General features: G+C 46.3%; 1 protein-coding gene across 2 annotated transcripts in view; it reads right to left on the bottom strand.

The window, feature by feature from the left end:
- LOC126926627 (homeotic protein antennapedia-like) overlaps positions 1-19657 on the bottom strand; it is a 155317-nt gene extending 135660 nt beyond the window's left edge. Inside the window, exon 1 of one of the 2 annotated variants that reach the window (XM_050743039.1) lies at positions 18959-19657. The gene's annotated coding sequence lies outside the window, so the exon portion shown is untranslated. Of the gene's footprint in view, positions 1-12531; positions 12547-18958 lie in introns of those variants that run through there. The other variant, XM_050743044.1, reaches the window with a different exon arrangement.
- Between the last annotated feature and the right edge of the window lie 324 nt (positions 19658-19981).

The following is a 19981-nucleotide window of genomic DNA, read 5'->3' as shown; positions in this document are numbered from 1 at the left end:
AAACGGCTTACCTACAGAGGCTGAAGGATAAACGAGCTCGAACGGTTTTGTTTTCCTTCGAAAAGGTTCTCGGTGAACGTTGAACCCTAGTTCTCGGTCGTTCGAGGGTGACACGGCTCTGATCCACTAAACCGATAATAAAAATCGTCGTTCTTGTTTTGCGCGATCGTACTGCCGTTGCTCTTATCGCCGGCACTCTTAAATTTGTCTTTATCTTATGACCACGCTTTTCGAATTTCCCTCTTCTATCTACTGACCTACTTTTTATCTATTTCCATTCCGCTGATGCGTCTTCTTCGACGTCTCGTTCTTCACCTAAATGTTCCTTTATTATAGCTTCGATCACTTTTTCCAAATTTATCTCTTTGTATTCTGAGTCCAATAGAGTTCGTTCTGCCTTTGAAAGATTGGAAAGGTTTGGAAGGTGTTGTTATTCACTTAACACCTTCCTTAAGATGCCTACGTTAGTCTTTAACCTGCTGACTAATCCATTATGATTTTTTTTCAACAAAATTTTAAAGCTGTCGCATAATTGACATTTTTAACCAAAATATATGTCAGGTTTGCGTTAGGTTGATGGGCGTGTAACGAATCTTCATTACAGATTGTATTTACTGGTAGAAATATTGATTTTTACAATGTTTGACAGGGTTTGACAGGCACAAAGTTTTCTTAGGTTCAATAACGAATCCACGGTGAACCGGCTAACTCTTTCTTAGACGTACAATATATTTTGAAGCACAAAGTAACGTTTGCCGTGACGCTCGGTATAATAAAGCGCGTGAAGACGATGTGCAAACCCTGCAAAGTGATCGCCAGAGTAAAAGACATGGGAATTTTCCTCTCCTTACGATCGCGTTTGTTCGTTGCATATTGGCCGGGGATACCGACAAAATTGTAGCCGCCGTTGCTAGGCAGACCCGCGTAGAGCTGACATTGCTCCTGTTTCATTGTTAACACAACGCGTGTCCCACGATACTGACACTTCTCTGTTAGGCAAAAACGTTCATCCCGTGACCGTGGCTACGTTCGGCGACCGGTTGTGTCACCTGGGGCCCATGCCCGGCTTCACGAATCTCGTGCAAACGTAATAGGATCGAGTCACAACAACTATTTCCAAGTCTTATCATTTAAGTACAGCTGTAACAAATAGTCCAGACCAAAGTATTGGGGGTGTTCGGAAAAATGCCAAAAAAGGCCCCTCATCACCGACATATATATTAGTTTTTAGTACTTCCACTATTGTGATATTCTCTGAATAAAGCGAGTGTATATCGCGGGTAAACGTTAGGTATTCCATTATTTTCTGATAGCTATATGGTAGCGAAGAGAAGGCTAGCCGAGCGAATCGCGCGAGAGTCGGTGGCTCCTCGAAGGACAAGGAGGATGAAGTAATCCTCGTTATGGAACCGGTACGCGTGTGCTCCACGGCTTCACATGCGCGCCATCGTGCACGTGAATGCTCCGCTGCGTAATTTCTAAATACGTTGTTCCATAAATGGGGAAAGGAGCGACAGCCGTGCGCCGCGATATTATCAAGTCATTCCAATTAAGCCAGATTAATCGATCGCTATTGATCTATGGCGCCGAAACTAGTCGCTAAATAAAAATAAACTCGCGATTCTGGTTAGTCTAAAATGTCGCGCGTATCAAGGCTAATAAATGCGATCTGGTCGCCATACCTGAATATAACTTTCTGCGAGGAAAATGCGTGTTTCCCAGGCAAGGTTCGGCGAATTAGCAAATTTGTTGATACAGCACGGTACTTTATAGCGTCTGAGTCGACCGGTATTCGTCTTCGCGTGTCCCAAGAATCGCGCTGATATATCGCGGCTTTTCGGTGCTCGACTGGCTGCGAACGACCGCGCATCCGGTCGACTACGGAAGACGCAACGCAGTCATAAATAGCGTGCCATATTTCCTGCCGTTGACAGAAAAAAGTACGACAAGACGAGGCTCAGTGAAATTAGATAAAAATTAATTACAACCTGGAAGCTTTCTCGCGAGAATTACGCATACAGAATTACGGCTACGCTTAAGAAGACGATTACAGCGATCGTAGACTGCAAGCAACTGTGATCCTGACAAATACATTCATTGGCGTACAACGAGGCATTATTGCGAGAAGCGGCGAAAAGACAGTCGATCGATTAACGATTTATCGAACGAAGCGGAGGAACGTTTCGACGTTTGCACGCCAACGTCCCTATCGGTGCGGCGTAACGAGCGAAAATATTCGCCGGCTCATAGAAAGAGAAAGAGAGAGAAAGAAAGCGATCCCGTTACGCACGGTCGGTGCTCAGAGAGCCGGTGGAGCGCGTGAAAAAATCGTTCGCGGATGGAACGTTCGTATCCGGGATGTTGCCTTATCAGTCGGCGGCCTTAAGCCACGACTGCGTGAGATTCTCGCGAATGCGAAAAACGGCCAACGGCCGCGGTGTAAACGTTCCTCTCGATGTAGCTTTCGCGTGCACCGCTCGCTCTCTTCGCCGACTCGTTCGCTTCCTCGCGGTATTCTCCACGGCGGCTATGGAAGGGAAGGCGTGACAAGACTGCAAAGTAAAAGGAACCAGGCATAGAGTCACCCGCGCAAGAGGGTGACATGCTGCCCAGCCGGTTACGGACCGAGCCCGCTCAGTCCCAACTCCGATCCACCGAGGCAGGTGAACATAACCTAACAGAAACTCGCCGGTCGGGCCCCGTCCGCTATAGTAACCGAGAGGCGGTTGCCTGTGTACGGTACACTTACGCGTTTACACGATACACGTGTGCCGTGCTCGCGAATAATCTCGCCGCTGATACACCGTTCCGCGCGGGATGCGGTTAATATTCGTCCCTCGCTCGCTCCGCGGACAGGTGGACGCGGCTCGAATGTACCTCGCCGTAGAGGCGTGCCGCGATACACATGTGAGACTCGATATCGCTTGTTTCTTGGTTATTGGAACTGTGATAGAGAGGAGCGGCGGTGCTCGTATGACAAGGTGTCAACTGCTTTCATGCAGCTTGATTAGTTGACGAGATAGTGGTTGGCTCGGTGGGGACGTCTCGTAAGTGGAATCATCTTCCACCAACGAGATATACAGGTGGAATGATGCGCCCTATTTGTATTTATCTACAGGATCGTGTTACGAATCTCCAAGTTTCTGTGCCAATGGATCCTAGCTACTTCTCTGTGGCGTGCAGTTTGTGTTCCCTAAAATTAATCCAACGAAGGTTGGGTCGTTGTGGCAAAGCAGTATCGAACGTTCTATTTTACAAGAATAAAATAAAGTAAACGATGACTAAATTTACTACCAGGTTAGTAACTGTAACTTGGAAATTAATGGATTTGAGATACTTTTGTGTTAGCTTTCGCTAGCCACTCTTGCCGCCTGAGGATTAACCCCTTAACCCACAACTACGGGCATAGCCCGTAGTGCGGTGATCGGGCCAAACGTAAATATTACGATCATAGCTCGTAGTACGATGATCGGGCCGAACGTGGGTACTACGGGCATAGCCCGTAGTACGATGATCGGGCCAAACGTAAATATTACGATCATAGCTCGTAGTACGATGATCGGGCCGAACGTAGATGCTACGGGCATAGCCCGTAGCACGATGATCGGGCCAAACGTAAATATTACGGGCGTAGCCTGTAGTGCGAATGGCTGGAAGGCGGCGCGAGCTTGTTTACGTTTTCGGACCAAATGTAAATATTACGGGCGTAGCTCGTAGTGCGATGATCGGACGAAACGTAAATATCACGGGTATAGTCCGTAGTGCGAATGGCTCGGAGGCTGCGGCCCAAAATTCTCGAACGCAAATCGTACGTTAAGGGGTCAAGTACTTAGTCGCTTATGCTACTTTTCAGGTAATTGATAGTACAAGATTATGGTATGAGATGTTTATATGATCCGATGTAAAGTTTGCATACGCTTGAATGAGAAGTAAATTTCGTAATATTTTACCGAACGTCAACATTGACAATAAGCGCGAGAGAACAAGATGAAAAATGTTACGAACGCTTGCTAAATTATCCCATAATTCCAATGGTACGTTTAATAGCGTACGGACAATTAACGCAGTTCGAATGAGTCGCATATTTTAACTTTAGCGTAACGCACGCATTGAATTACCTCAGCCATTACGAAACAATCAAACCCAATCCTGATGCACCTGATACTTTAGACAAATTGGCCTCTACACCTTAATATCTTCGACGAAACATTTGGCTGGCAGTTGCCGCCGCCAATTTCACCGCAGCTAACGTCCAAACGTCGGATATCGAATCAAGAGCATCGCATCAGCGCAGCGAATGATTCGAAACGAAACGAATTCATTGAAACTTTAATTAATCTTATTATTGATCATTGTTATTAATCCGTCTCTTTTTCATTCGGTAATTTGCATAATTTGTAATATAAACACTGTGTACTATATATATTAGCTTGTGTTAGAAAAGTTTCTCTCGTTTCACAAGGAAACAATAGACGCGCAATATTTTTGTTTTGTATTCTTTCGATCCATTGCTTTCTGTATCCTACAATTTACATCGTACGATCCGTTTTGTATATTAATACGTGTAATAAAATATTCTATTGTTTCCTTCTAAAAGGAAAGAAACTTTCCAGACAACCTAATATACGATATATAATATTATAGTATAATAACACTCATTTGAACGGGAAACGTAAGCTAAAAATCATGCATTTATGAGAAATATTTTCATAACGGCAATGTTGCATTACACAGGCAGATAGAGTAAACGTTAGTAATAAATTATCGTAGAAATATGTGACATTAAGAATTATATTTATCCGCAGTAATTACGTGTTTAACAATGATTGATAACCTCTTTGAAAATAACATCCGTTTTCGATTCACTTACATTTTTTATTTATAATTATTCCGAGACTAATTAAAATTCTCAAAATTAAAAAGTAAAATGAGTATTTCACATTCCCACTCTTTCCTATATTACGTAAGAATTATTTGTAAGTATGCAGCGGTGAACGTGTTAAACGCATCATGAATCACGGGCTAGTCATTAAGTGTTCTGTCAGGTAATCTGCGCGTAAACGCGGCACGCGCGACACCGTCTTATGGGATTTTAATCGGCCAAGCTGCTCCAACGCTCTTCTCCCATCGCTGGAAATCCAACAACGAATCGGCGAACGATGCACGGTCGACGTTCCACTCTCGCGACCTAGAAAATCCCTTTAGCTGGAACAAGCGGTGAGAGTTTCGTCATCCATTCTGATTTATGCCGGCTGGATTCTCATGATCCCCGTGTCCCGATTGGGTACAGAACGACCGCGATAGGCCAATGTGTCGGCAGATTAGCGCGCAGATCCTGCATCGCCGCGAATACACGCGAATTTCTGCGTCGCGTGTGTAGCATCCCGGATGTTCCGCGACCGCGTTTCTTCCCCCACGAAAGGATCGACCGTAAGTTTCATAAAATAGGGAAACGTGGTTAATATGAGGTGGGATTATTGTTATCCGTGATAATTGTTGCTGCCGGCTGTAGATGTTGCTACTGGGCTACTGATAATTATCCTTCTATTTTGATGCGTGGAAGAAAAATCGAACTACGAGCGGCGGGAATCGAACCCGGGCCCCGAACGTTCGTAACCTAAGACGCTACCTTCGCCACCGTGTCCCTTGATTGTTTGTGTCGAATGGCGGTATTTGTAGTCGAGTGCCGCCACATATCAAAGTATTAGTTTCGTACGAAAAGTAACGAGCCAAGTTAACGAGATTAACACGGAAGATCGCGGTTTGATATAAATATGTACGTAACGAAACTTTGTGTTTGAAAGAGTTGCGCTAGTAACTATGTCTTGGTTTCACGGTTTTCTAATTCTATGTAAACCAGATTGAAGAAAACTGACGCAAACTTGCTATGGAACTCTGGCAAAGTCTATTTAAGTCTGTTACCACTTCGGTTTCTTTTTTCATTGGTGGAGGGTACGATTGAAAGTTCACTGGAAGGTCATGAAAATGGAGGCTCAAGGATGTGATCGAAGCTAAAAGTACATAGGCACAACGGTGCACCATTGCGTTGCTGGAATACGAACGTCCCTTCTTGATGAATTAGACACAGCATCAAGCATGTAACTACGAATAGCTCTAGCACGCGTTACGCACGTTTAATTGCCTCGATTTGTACGTGTTGCGTACACTGGAATTCAGCTCGATGGACGAGCTTCTTCGAGCTGTGGCTACGTTCTGGTTGCGTTGTTATCGCGTAACGAGGACAAGGATAATCAAGGTGCAGGCAAAGGTGCCCTGCTGCTCGTAGCTCGACCCTGTTTCTACCAACAAAACTCTACAGTTTACGGCCTAAATGCTCTATGTTGTACGTAAAAATGGATTTCCTACTGTTACGTTTGTCATTGTCATCGTACATTCGAGTTGGAATTTCGTAGGAAATATTGCGCGCAGGCAAAGAGAAAATTAGTAAAGCGATAAGGCGACGAATGAATATTAAATTCCGGCAAAAGGCACGCGAAACGTTAATGCAAGAAGCAGCGGCGGTGAGTTATACCAGTGGTGGACAGAGCATGCTGCATTATGGTTCGTGGAGCGTAAAAATCTTGCGCATCTTAAAACACTGGCACGTATAATTAAATTAAGTAGATGATAACTCATCCTCTGCGCGACGTCGCGTCGCGCTTCGCCCGCTAATCCCCTTTAAGATGATCGCGTGACTGTTACTACGGCTGGCGCGTAACGGTCAACATTTCATTAATCTTTTCGCGTACATGATCCTCCATTCGCTCACGTTTCTTCCGATCATCGGTTCCTTCTTTCGTTCCAACATACACACGGTATATTCTTAGTACGCAGCTACGATCGAACCAGGGAACAGCTTTGAGACGTTCGTCCGAAGAAGACTCGCCGGTCAAAAGGAGAATATTTTCCATCGATAAGGATGATTCACTTTGTTCGGTGGTCAGGGGGCGAGAAAAATTGCGCGGAGAAAAAAATTCGTAAACGGAACTCTCGGCCAGAGTAGCCCAGAGAGTAGAAAGGTGGATATATAGGGAGCAGGTTCTCACGCGAGGCGAAACAGACAAACGGAGAGGGGAAGATGGCGGCCGCCAAAGTCGCGAACCGGTTGGTCTGTCTCTCTAGATTCTCCTAAGCTCGCGCGCTGTTCCAGTACCCGCGAACCTAACTTCGATCGGATGGATAGTTACGGTACCACGTTTCACTGACCGCGCTCTCGCCATCCTATAATTTTCCACTTAGACCTGGAACGCAGCAACGACCAAAGAGAAAAGAAGTAAGTAAGCGACTCATCAGCTTCGACTCTTCGACCAACAGTTTTCGAGGCGATATTCGATGGACGCGACGCGTGGAAATTTCCCTCGTTCTTTTTCTCCTCGTGGTCGTCGATCCACTTGGAAAGTAGACTTTATCGCGAAACGGATACCACGAGGACACGGTGGTACGCTACGGCCGTTTAGATTTTACCGGATTCTCGGCTGATTCTAGCGCACCAGTTGGCCTGGCGTACGCTTCCAGCCGGGTTCTTAATCCCAGAAATACCCGTGCACCGATGGTAGCCAAAGCCCGGCGGCGCAAAAGCTTTGAGAGACTATTGCAAGAACGAAAGTGCACGGGGTATAAGCACCGGACAACGAGGGAAGAAGAGAGGTCGAGTAAGATGAGAGCTGAGGGAGAGAGAGAGAAAGAGAGAGAGAGAGATCAGTCTGTAAGCTCTCGGGATACTTACAGCGTTGCAGTAGTGGTCCCATTGTGCCGCAACGACACAAGTCCCCTCTCTGCTTTCCGGCAAACTCTCCGCTCTTCCCCTCGTCGGTCTCGACGAGCTGACACACTGCTGCTCACACGTACACAGATACGGCGAGCAGCGCCATCAGGAAACACCAGCGTGGCCACGTTCCACTGTGGGCCAACCGCGACCACAGAAAGGCAGAAGGACAAACAAAGAGAGAGAGAGAGAGAGAGAGAGAAAGAAAGAACAGAGAAAGAGAAAGAAACACGGACGCGAACGCGAGACGTTTTCGATTCTCGAAGATTTCAGCCAGTGATCCGCGCGCGAAACCAAAGGATAACGCATTGGCGTTTAGACAAACGCCGGAGACCGTCTATGGTGATCGAGGCAGACCCGAGGCCAAGAGCCTTGTAGAGCGGCCATAATGCACTGCTGCGGCACAGAAAGGAATAGGTCAGCACGAGACTTCAACCGGTGACCACTCCCCCTTGGTACCCCTCGCTCATCCATCGTACGATCACGCTCACTTTACACCTACACCCGACTCTCCCTACCTATCCCTACCTATTCCTTTCGTTCACCTGCACCACGACCAGGCCCTTTTGTCATTTATCCCGTTACGCGCTCTTCTTATCAATTTCTTCCAACGAAGCAGGACACCTCGAAGCAGGGCTCTCGCTTGCTTGAGGGCAATTCGTTTGAGATTTCAAGTGATTTAGAATGATGCGTTTGAGTTATATGCCAGTGCAAAGACAACATGTTCAAACATTCTTGCGGTGTAAAGTAATCGGTGTAAAGCACTCCTTGTTTGAACAGTTTTCCTTATACTCTGTCCAGTTTGAATTAATTGTTTTAGTCAAGAAAAGTATCGAAATTGCACGTTTAGATTCTGGTAAACTTTGACGGTTGTCGATCACAAAGTTGATGCTGTTTCAAGCAACAGAGGGTTGTTTACTGTTGAAAATCGTTTGTGCAAATGTGTTTATATTTAAATGTAAAGAATGTAGAAATAGATGGAATTCCTTATGTATCATTTTACTGCAGAAGCTAAGTTTGCTGTAGAGAGTGTAAAATACTCCTTGTTTGAACACGTTTGCTCAAACTCTGTCTGTTTGAATTAATTGTTTTAGCCAAGAAAAATTACTCGTTTAGATTCCAGTAAACTTTGACGGTTGTCAATCACAAAGTAGACGCTACTTCAAGCAACGGAGGGTTGTTTGCTGTCAAAAATCGTTTGTGCAAACGTGTTTATATTTAAACGTAGAGAATGTAGAAATAGATGGAATTCCTTATATACCCTTTTACTGCAGAAGTAAAGTTTGCTGTAGAGAGTACCTAGCGACGCAGCATTTAAATAGAAAGGTAAGATAAAAACGTCGGTACAGGTAGGCGCAACGACGTGTCGTATCGCACTTTGCAGTCTTTCAGCTTACGACATACGCGAGCGCATTTCAGAAATGCAAAAAATACGTGCGCTGAGTACAAGCCGCGTACCAACGTTACACGCGATTAAGAGGCGAGTTACATATTCAATTTTCAATTCAAATTCAAGGTTTCAATAACGAGGCACTCGTGCGCGCAAGCGCGTACTTTGCAGAACGGCGAACAAGGAAAAGAAAAAGAAAAAAAAAAAGAAGGAAGAAAATTTAAACGAGTTTCGCACAAGATGATACGAAAGAAATAGAACGATCACTCGATTGTTCTCAGAGGTCAGAGATAACAGCGTGGTGGCTCGCCTCGGTATCAATGGCGGCTGCGAACGCTTACAAAACGACATTCCTACACGAGCTCGAGCAATGCCGCGGGATGTGAACCGATAAAATCTCTAGAATTTACGGTAAATCGTACTTAACAACGGGAACACCTCATAAGACGTAGTACACAGTCCGGTTGCGATTCCGTTACGCGTTTTGATTCAATGCGTTTCGCGAAACCGTCTATTTGGAAACATATTCCCTCGATATTTCTCGTGAACGAACGTGGAAGAAACAGGCAGCAGGCAAATAGAGTATCGAAACCGTTTTATTGCATAATCGGAATATAAATCGCTTTCGGTGAAACTGAGCTGGTTCACAGGACGTCCGAAGAAAGAAAGAAGAGAAAAAGAGAGATAACGCTGGAAGATTGTGTTCGGTGATGGTTAACGAGCACGCAACATATTGGACGCGTGGTCTCGGCCTAGAGACGACTTGAAATCGGTTAAAAGCAGGCATTGTTAGACAGACAACTAGACACAGGCGAGGTACGGGGGCAAAGACCAAGGGAAACGAGACGACGCGACTCGTGGAAACGTTTAATTAATTTCGAAGACAATCGGCGCTCCTCAAAAGTCGGACAACTTAACTCCGCCGCGGCAACAGCTGTGTCGTAAGCATATGCGTGCGGCGAAAGAACAACGAGCAGAAGGAAGAACATCAGAACCAGTTTCATCTCTTAAACGCTTAATTAAGCAGGCTCTCTCGGTAGAGGGTGAAACGAGGATACGTAAATCCGAGTGACGCGACCAAACCAACGAGAAGAAGATTCCCTCGGCTCTGTGGCAGGCAGCAAAAGATATCGATATGCGTGCACACATGTATATTCATGTTTGTGTAGGTGTAGCCCCGTAGCTACCACCACGTCTGCCGCTGCCTTTCTTTACAGTCTGCACATTTCGATTTATCATTAACAGCTCTATCGCATGCATGGTCCTCGAACCAGTTTCTCGTTTTATCATGGTCAACTTCGCGGTTACTACGTAACCGGGTAGCGGAGTAATGATCGTAAGGGGCTATACAGTGTATACGCAGCGGCCGAGAATTACTCACTCGCAACGGTAACGAGGTCCCGTGCTCGCCAAACGTTAAATCAAACATTTCTAAGAGTTAGATGTTCGCCACTTTGACGGTATTCGCCGATGCGTTTAATCGTTGAATTAAAGATAAGATAAACAACATCGAAGGAACATCTTTATTCTTTCGCCATTAAATCGTCTATTCTTCGGAATTATTTCAAATCAAATCACGAACAATTAGACGAGCTTGTTAGGCGCGATAATAATCCTTTATACGAAATGCTAATCGCTCGAATACAATAAATTTCATTTCTGTATTATACAGTTTTGTGGAATATACGTATTTAACGTTACTTTCCTCGTTTCTAGGCCTCTTGAAACTAATCTGCGATACTTTTTCGTTGAAAGCTAACGTTTATACGACACACCCTGTACATATGGAATATAATGCACGGAATGGGAATACCATAATTAGAACCGGGTTAAGCGAAAGCTAACCGCTATCCTCCTTATCGGAGGCTCCCTCATCGCGCGCACACGGATAAGCTGTTCCAGGGGATTCCCATAAACAGTAACACCTGCCAAGCACATAGGAAACGTTCCGATGTACGCGTCGTACATGCAACAGCGAGCTCGAACGCGTAAACGTTACTTTATTTCTTATAAGTTCATTTCTTCGCGACCTTCCTTTTCTTCTATCCGGTTCGCATAATTTCTCCGTATCCTAATGGAGAAAACTGTCGGCGGTGCTGGTGCCGGCTGGTTAGCGTAGAACCGTACGCAAGATCTCGCCGTTTAACGATCATTATCGGCTTTTATGACTCAATGAACGTCGAATACGAAGTGGCCGTTCGAAACCGGCCATTAATCGTTTGTTACTGCAACGACGGAGGAAAAAGAAACAGACAAAAAGCGAGTATCCCAGGTTGTTTCTTTTATGTGGAACCGACTTCGCAACGATACTCGATCGAACACGAGTAAAAACGGTTCGATAAATATTTCGAAAATTTGCCAAAGTTTCGCTAAATTACCGTTTGGCAATTCCATTCGACTGCTTCGCGATTCATAACTCGTTCACCGGAAGTACATCTGTGCGCGCGCTAATAATTAACAAGGTCGTTCAATCAAATGGCAAACGCGCTGCAAATGGAAATGTCGCAGGTTTTTCTCGGTAAAAATGGAAGCTACGCATGGACAGACCGTTAAACGAAACGGAGAAAATGTTTAATGCGCGTCCTTGTGCGAACATCGTGAACCGAACGAACTCGCGAATAATTATTCGAGTGAATCGAGGCACACAGGTGTTTCAGGCCTCTCATGTTAATCAGATGTCGCGGGTACGGCATCGTGTGGCGCGTTACGAACGTATGCAAAGCGCATTTCCACGGCATCGCGCGCTCCAGCCACGCCAACAGCGTTCGAGCCTGAAGAAAAATTCCCCAATGCGTCAGCCACGCACTTCTTTTCCATTCCAGGGCTCTGGCCGATGCGTGGATGCTATCAATGGAACAATTATAATTAGAGGCAGCGTTCCGTTGCGCAATTCTCTGACTTTTAAAACGGCCGACGATCGAGGAACCCGTTCCACCGAGTGTCTAATCGGGGGCGATCTCCGCGCGACTGCACCTTCTACGCCTGCTAACGAACTACTAATTATTAATGTCCAACAAATTGTTTCGTCTAGATCTCGGCAATTTATCGCTTATTCGACGCAGATTTAATTGCCCGCGTTTAATTGTTCGCAATCGTATCGAACTGGTTGCTTTCGTTGATATCTGAAATTGCAAGCATTGACGCCGAAAAACCTTTTACTTCTTTTTTCTCTCTTTTCCTCTTCTTTTTTTAATCAGCGAATATTCATTAATTACCGGTAACGGTATAAGTCTGTTAATCAGTCACACTCTGTTTGCCGCGATATCAATTCTTACGAATGTAACTATATTCCAGTTTAGAAAACAGATGGTAGAATTACATAAGACGTTGTTACCAGGACCGGGAGATTTTTATTTAGAAACCTTCGTTCTCGTACCTTTCTCATTTTCTTTCCTTCGCCTTTCTCGCACTTGTTACTTTACCACGGTTCTCCATAAAGCGGGCAGCTCCATAAAGGCGACACTATCTCGTAGAGAGATTTTTCGAAAGCCGTGAAAAGTAGCGGGCATCGTGCGCGGAAAGAAAAGGTGTAGCAAGGATCAAGCGTAAAGCAAGTCATACGGCGAGACCGGCTATTAAGAATCTTCGTGTAGCTAAGAATCGTCGCCGACACCTTCGGTATATTCCGCGGTGTACGATGTAATCTCTGTGTGCCATCGCGACAACCCAGCTTAAACTAGGCACCGTGTAGTCCCGATGTCCGGTGCCTCGTACGATGTTCCCTCTCTCGTTCTCCTTCCCTCGAGTTTTCGCTCGCTTAAAGCGAGTGACATCATCAGCCACCTATGTCCACCTCGCACCCATCCGGCAGTCCGGGCACGTACACTTTCGGATAAAAGGAGCATTAAAACAAAAATATTGTCCGTCCGGAGTTGAACTTATAAATCAACGACGGCAACAACGGAATCGCCGGTTCTTCGTTGTTGCCCGTCCATTATCGTCCCGCTGTTCTTCTGGCCGTCTCCTCCCCGGACGGCCGACGGACTTTTCATATCCAACCTCCCCATTTAACGTTGAATTTATAAATAATGGCTAACGAACGGGCCGAGCGATCGTTGTCATAATTCAACTTACAAATGAGAGAGGTTTCTTCGTGTCTTATCCGTTCCAAGTCGAATTCATTAATCGATCATGGTCTCGCGATACCCTGCGCTCTTCCCTCTTCCTCTGTCTCTCCTTTTAGCTTACCCTGTCGCGGTTCCTCTCTTTTCCTCCCTTCCACCCTCCACCATGTTCTTTCCGTCATTCGTTTTGCTCCTTCTGTCGTCTGTATTCTTTCCGACTGCAACGACTTCGTAAATCATCGACGCGAGACATACTTAATCGTTTTAGCGTAAATGTCGTCCGTTTCGATGGGCCGTCGTGATTTATGATTTACGACAAACTGCACTGGTGCTATGCTTCCCCCGTCGTCCAGCTTTTTCCGCATAATCCTGCCCTGGGTAATGCGATCGTCGAATTATCAGTTTCGCCCGATTACAGATCAAATATCAACGTATTTTCGACGTTTCTGGTTAACGACTCTCTCGATGGAATGCGTATCTCATATACGAAACGCGACGAGTGGTCGCGTCAGCCCGTTGCAAAAGAATCCGCAAGCAGCGATATCATGTTGGAATTCTCGTATTTCACAACAGTCAAAATCGTGACCGTAGAGATATACGCGAGTGTCCTGGGAACGAGCAGGCATCGAGGCAAACAGCGCGCTTGTGGAAACGACGGAGCAGTGACCTTCGGCCGCAAAAAGGTCGAAGTCGTTGTACCGTTACTAGACATCCTCCGTAACTACCTAGTTTTAGGCATTTTGACTTGTTTTTTCGTTACGGCCGCTCGAATTTATGGATACGGCCGTGGCCAGCTTCGTTTTTCAGTGTTAACTTAGCCAGGTAGAAGTCGAAGGTACGTACAGGTGATGTAATTGCGCTTGACCTTGCTCTAAAAACATTTTCACACCCTCGGGTCTGGCTCCCGTTGTGGCCTACCCTTGTGCGCCTACCTTCTCTTGAAAGCGTCTCGTGCGCTTCCTCCAGGCCGCAAAACAATCCCATTGTACTTTCAAACGAACCGATTTAAATATTTTTTGCTATGGTCACTCGTTTTGTTAAGGTCGCTCGTATAGGCGACGCTTCAGCTTTTAACCTGATCCGTGAAGAACGTACCGAAGGCAATTTCAAGGTGCAACGGAACACAATGCTCGGCGATGTTTCGGCATAAAAAATCGACCCGCAAACCGCGGTCCGATTCGCCACCGTCCACCGGCCGCGTTTTTCCTACCTCGGCGCGTTCATTCGGATTTATGTCTTCTAATTCGCGATTTATTCGCGTGAATGTTGCATGACAGGGCGAAATTGCGGAACATTCGCGATCGGCAACACGGTGTTCTCAATTATGAGGCGCACGCCTGCGCGCCGCTCCGCTCGATCAGGGTGGGATTGGCGCGAACATTCGCATCGTTTTGTGAAAATTCAAAGACGAAATCGCAGGAAACGAAATTGCGATCGGAAGGAATAATTCCAGGCGTAATTGCGACGATTCAGGGGGATTATTCTCGATGCATGAACGGAAGAGGAGGTGTCCAATATATTAACAATTTCGAGCGTGCCGGATCGAGAAGCCGATCGAATGAATTAATTTGCGCGGAGGATCGGCAACAATTTGCTCGTAACCGAGAGAAAAATATCATGGCAGGGATACCGGTTCGGCCGAGGAGTTGAAAACTGCTTCGGAAATTAATAGTCGGCCATTAATTCAAAATACCTACTCCACGTGTGATACATTTGCTGTTTAACTACCCGATCATTAATTTACTTACTTTATGTAACGCGCTTGGCGAGGCTGACGCGCGACGGGCATATTTCTTACGCGAAATTATATCAACTGGTAAAGAGACTGGAAACAGCTTGTCACCCAACTATTCCGCGTTACATACACTCATCGGCACCTCCGACAAAATATTCAAAAGTGCGTTTAGCGAGCGTAATAAATTCGCCATATCGTCCCCCGTCACGCCAGGAATGTTGTTTCTGCTTCTGTGCGGTAATTTCGAAACTCTCGCGGGTTAACCTACGGTACGTTTTGACGTACCGAGCGATCTGCTATCGGGGAACGATCCGACGGCAGCCATAACGTCAAGCGCATTCGGTTTCAACTTCCCACCGCTACTACTCTGCCTTAAAATTGTTCTAAAATACGTCTACGCCTTCGAGCTTGCACGACAAACATCTATCGCGTGCTACGGAATACGCGTTTACGAATCGATCGAGAAATTCCGGAGATCTCAATGATTTCCGAACAGAATTTCCCGATGAAGAAGATCGTATCTGTTCTTTATTCGACACGGAAACGATGGTTTCCAAATCACGGCGTTTAATTGCGCATGATCTCTCGGAATGACAAGCTGCGATGCGAGAAATTGAAATTACGAATCGCGGGTAACCGGATCATTATTTGAACCGATAATTAAGAGCACGTGGAAGTAGCGCCATTTGGTATGCTCTGTGTGATGTAGCGTATCCGCGTTTGAATTATTGAATTCAATAGAAATACGCGAGTTCTCCGCGCTCAACTGGAAGATTGGACGAATTTATACGAGCAATGCGCCCGGCTACCCCTTCCCCGCCCATTTAAAAATACTATCTAGGCGGCCATTTATCAGGCTTAACTGTGTCTTGAAACCGTTACTTTTTATTGAATAACGTATAACACCTGCGAAAACACTTAATTCACGTTCAGCGATATATAACGTGGCCGGTCGCGGTATTAAATTCGCGGAAATTTAGGAAGATAGGTTTGCGGTTGGAAGCAAAAAGACAAGCGAGTCGCATAACCTGGATCATTGCAGTTAAAAAGACCGAAACGGTACAGGTTCCCGCCGAATCAACGGGCAATTTTTTTGCAAAATAACAACACACCTAAATGCGTCCGTATATTACTCGATAAAGAATCATAAATCGTTTATACCTATTTTATAATCCACTAATAGATAGAACGCTGGAGGAGTAGACTATGACTTGGAACTAGATGACAAGCGACAGAGAAAAATTTCGCTACGTTAAAAGTGTCTTTGTTTTACAGACACGTCTTTTACAATGATGCATCTTTATACAAACATGAAACCTAATCTATCGAACGTTGTGATCTTTATTTTGATAGAACAAAATGGATCGTACGTAGTTCGAAAAAATAATATAGAATGGAAAATGTGCATCCATTGTTTCCTTAAAAAAAGGGAAGAATCCTTTCGGACGACCCAATACATTTTCCAAACAATAAAATCGGGTAACAGCAAAGAGTATGCAAACGCAGACGACTTTCGCTGGGGCATAAAATAATCTTTGCTACCTTTGGCGTACTCTCTCTTGGCCAAAGTTGATCCAGAAGGTCGCGCAGCTCTTCATCATCTGCGGTTGGATTTGTTAAGTTTCGGGCATTGGTTATCTCGCAGCCGCGGGCACACGGCCGGCTGCGAGGGTTGCGACTGCCAACAGGGTAGAAAAGAAGCAGAGGAAAAGACGCGCACGTGCGTGTGCTTCTCCGTATCTGAGCGAGTCACAGGCTAAAACGGGGACGATCTTGAACGCAAATGGAAGTTGAAGTATGAGACGAGGGTTGAAAGAGGAGGTTGTTGAGAAAGGGAGGAAGCCCAATGTAGGCAAGGTGTCGTAGAAGAGTCGGAATAGGGTTGGAGGCGGAAGGTAGACGAGGAGGCAAGAGGGCAAGAGGCATCGGGTGACGTCGCGACGCCCCGGGCTCTCCGAGCAAGTTCTCGAAAGTGTCGGCTAAACTGATATGAGAAATGGTCGCTTCGTGCTGCCCGTAGGGGATGAAGGAGCCCAGCTCCACCTATACGTTACACAGTTAGGAAACGTTCAGCCACCTCGTGTGTTTCCAACCCCCGTTTGCCCGATACGATATTCGCGGCAATACAGGTCGGTCGACCGTGTTACCATCTTACGCCTCCGCGAACCCGTGGATTTATTGCCAGATTTACCCCACGATATCGTTCGAGATTCTTGAAAGAAGTTCGACACAAAGCAACGTTGTATCGTTTAATTGCGTAGGTGTCTTTGAATGTAGACGAAACGTCCAATTGTACCAACAGCTTATTCCAAATAGAAACGACGTGTTTCGTAAGAGGATCGTCGAATTGTACCGTTGGGACGTGTCTCCGTCGTAGGGGGACAAAAAAGCATAGCGTTGTCACTTTGACAAACTAATTATACCCGTGTGTTACAGGGGTTGCAAGTGTTGCAATAATCTTGCGCGGTTGCAACCAGCTAGTACGTATTTTAACAGGGCCGGCGAATTAATTCGAAACTGTAGTTTAATCCAGTTTCAAGCGTTGTACGAGTTACGCTGCTTGTATGTGGCGAAACGCCATGTCATCATTTTTTTCAGAACAATTTCGTACTGGGAAACTTCAAAAACTGAGCAACTTGGAAGAAAATACTACAAAGTCACAGGTATTACCGACGTCTTGTCTGGAAATTTTCGATTAGTCTGGAAATTTCTGGACAACGTTGGTAGGCCAACTTTTTGACCGAGCAATCGGGTCGAACGACAATAACAAGAATAATCCTCGTTCCACCCCTAAGTGAAGATGCATGGTATCAGAGAAGGCGTTTCGAGGTGTTCGAGCGGGAAGAAGAGGACGAAGAAGAAACTCTAAAGAAGGGGTGCTGGAGGGGGCAAAGGAACGCTTATCACTGGCTGCAGCCGCACCGACCGTCGGATCCTTATTTATGGTCCCCGTCAGGCGTCGGTGCGGTACACACCACCTATTTTACCCCCGGGCCTTGCGATACCGAACTCACTTTATTTTCGGCCAGTTTTCCCCCCTTTTCCGTGGGAAACTCGAACTTAAACGTGATCGATCGGAACAATCGGGATAACGCGGGATAAATGATAGAAATTGTAGTCATATTATCATCTAACTTTCCCAGCTGCAAGTTTGAGGAACTGTGAATCGTTCGGAGAATAAGATACTGTACTTAACGACGTTGAAAATATACGAGGTACTTTTCAAGTAATTTTAGAAGGCAAGATGAAACGCGTCGAATCACCAGCTTAAGAGCAAAAGTAATTATTAGGTTCAAATAGACGATTATTTATCATTTGGCACTAGTCCTGTAGGTGAATTTCTCTGTGGACTGACGGGCGGCGACGTTTTATCGCTAGACGTTATTATGCCGAGCCACGATGCGTTACAAGCGTATCACGTCCACTCAGTTATAGTTCTTCATTAACGCCGGTCGTAAAACACCCGTTTGACAGAACGAGATACAAGGAAAATTGATGCACGCTCCCCCGACCGAGATTAATTCCGTAATTGATATCTATACACTGTACGTGCAAGCGTACGTAGCCGGGGAAAAAGAAATATCGTTGCGTTTATCTGGAATCGCGGGGGTCGTTTCATGGCATACGTTCACGCGAACCACGTGCACGCATTTATTCTTTCTCGCGGCGGGCGTCGCGATCGCGAAATCGAACATATTCTCCGGAACATATTATAGTTTCGAGTATCGCGCTAGTTTACATCAACGTCACAAATCGGTGAGCTACGATAAGAATTAATATTCTTCGCCACGATAACCTCAATCATCCGAGCATGTGCACTGAGCCTACATTTTGGCGGGAGAGACATTGTCGCGATGTCATCGAAAATTATTTAACCGAATAGGTTAGAAAAGTGGTTTCGCCGCGTGTACGAAACGTCTACCTACGTTCGCGTTGCAATATCGCACAGTTTTTCGAAATAGAGGCGTGCACTCGTCGAAGAAATAAGATGAACGACGACTTACCCTGTAGCGGCTGGCCGGAAGACTCAACGAAAGCAGAGGATCGTTTGCGGAAGGATAGGCCGCGCTCGTTTCTTGTTCATGATAGCGATCGTTCAGACCGGAATCGGTTGTTGCATCCGGAAGTTCCGTATCGGCTGACTGGTGGTCCAAAAGGTGTCCGCGTCGGCAGAATGGTAGAGGTTATCTCGCCGGTTGATGGTTCGTAGACTCGAGATCTCAGGGAAGATCGTTCCGCGCTGGAACGATTTCCCAGTTGACGATACGTGATTCCGGTTGGTTGTGGCGCGTCGCGTCGCGTCGCGAATCTCCGTCTGTTTGTTAGCTGGTCGCGCGAAATAAAAAGGAGAGCAGGCACGATCGAGGACCCGGAACGAGGGTGAACGAGAAGTCGGTGGTTTTGTCTGGAACGGAACGATACGAAACGGAACGGATTAGAGCCACGTGAAGTCGAAGGCTCTGATCCACCTCCTCGCGTGTTTCGCGGAAGGCTCGCTTCGACGTCGGACGCTCGCTCGGGTGACGCTCTCTCGCGGGCCAAAGCAAACTTGTCGGATGGCAATACGTGAGTTAAATGTTCACCGCGGATGGTTTACGGCCCGATAGTCCCCACCTCGTACCGCCACGCGGCGCTGCCTTCGTTCTCTCTCTCTGTTCGCAGCTCTGCCTCGCTCCTTCGCCTTTCCGTCTCCCTCTAACCGCCTAGAAATCCCTGCCTCTCTCTCTCTCGCCCTGCCACGCGTTCTCGCTTTCCTCCTCGCCCGGCATTTTCTCGTCCGCTCTCTCCGTCGGTTTCACGGCCCCTCGAACGCTCCTCTTGCCTCGTGCCTCGTCCCGGCTGTCCTGCGGCCAGTGCAAAGGCGGGGAATCCGGACCGAGGGAGCGAGAGAGAATTAGCGACAGAGAGAAAACTGACTGTGAACGGAGACCAAGCGATATAGAGGACGCGCGATCAAGACGGAGACAAACGGTGCCCTCACACATGCCCGGCCGCACACAGATGAGACGGGGATTTATATGCAAGGG

Source organism: Bombus affinis, chromosome 18 (genome assembly GCF_024516045.1).
Source record: "Bombus affinis isolate iyBomAffi1 chromosome 18, iyBomAffi1.2, whole genome shotgun sequence".
NCBI lineage: Eukaryota > Metazoa > Arthropoda > Insecta > Hymenoptera > Apidae > Bombus > Bombus affinis.
Note: the sequence above shows the minus strand (reverse complement) of the source record. Positions and strands in the feature narration are given on the sequence as shown.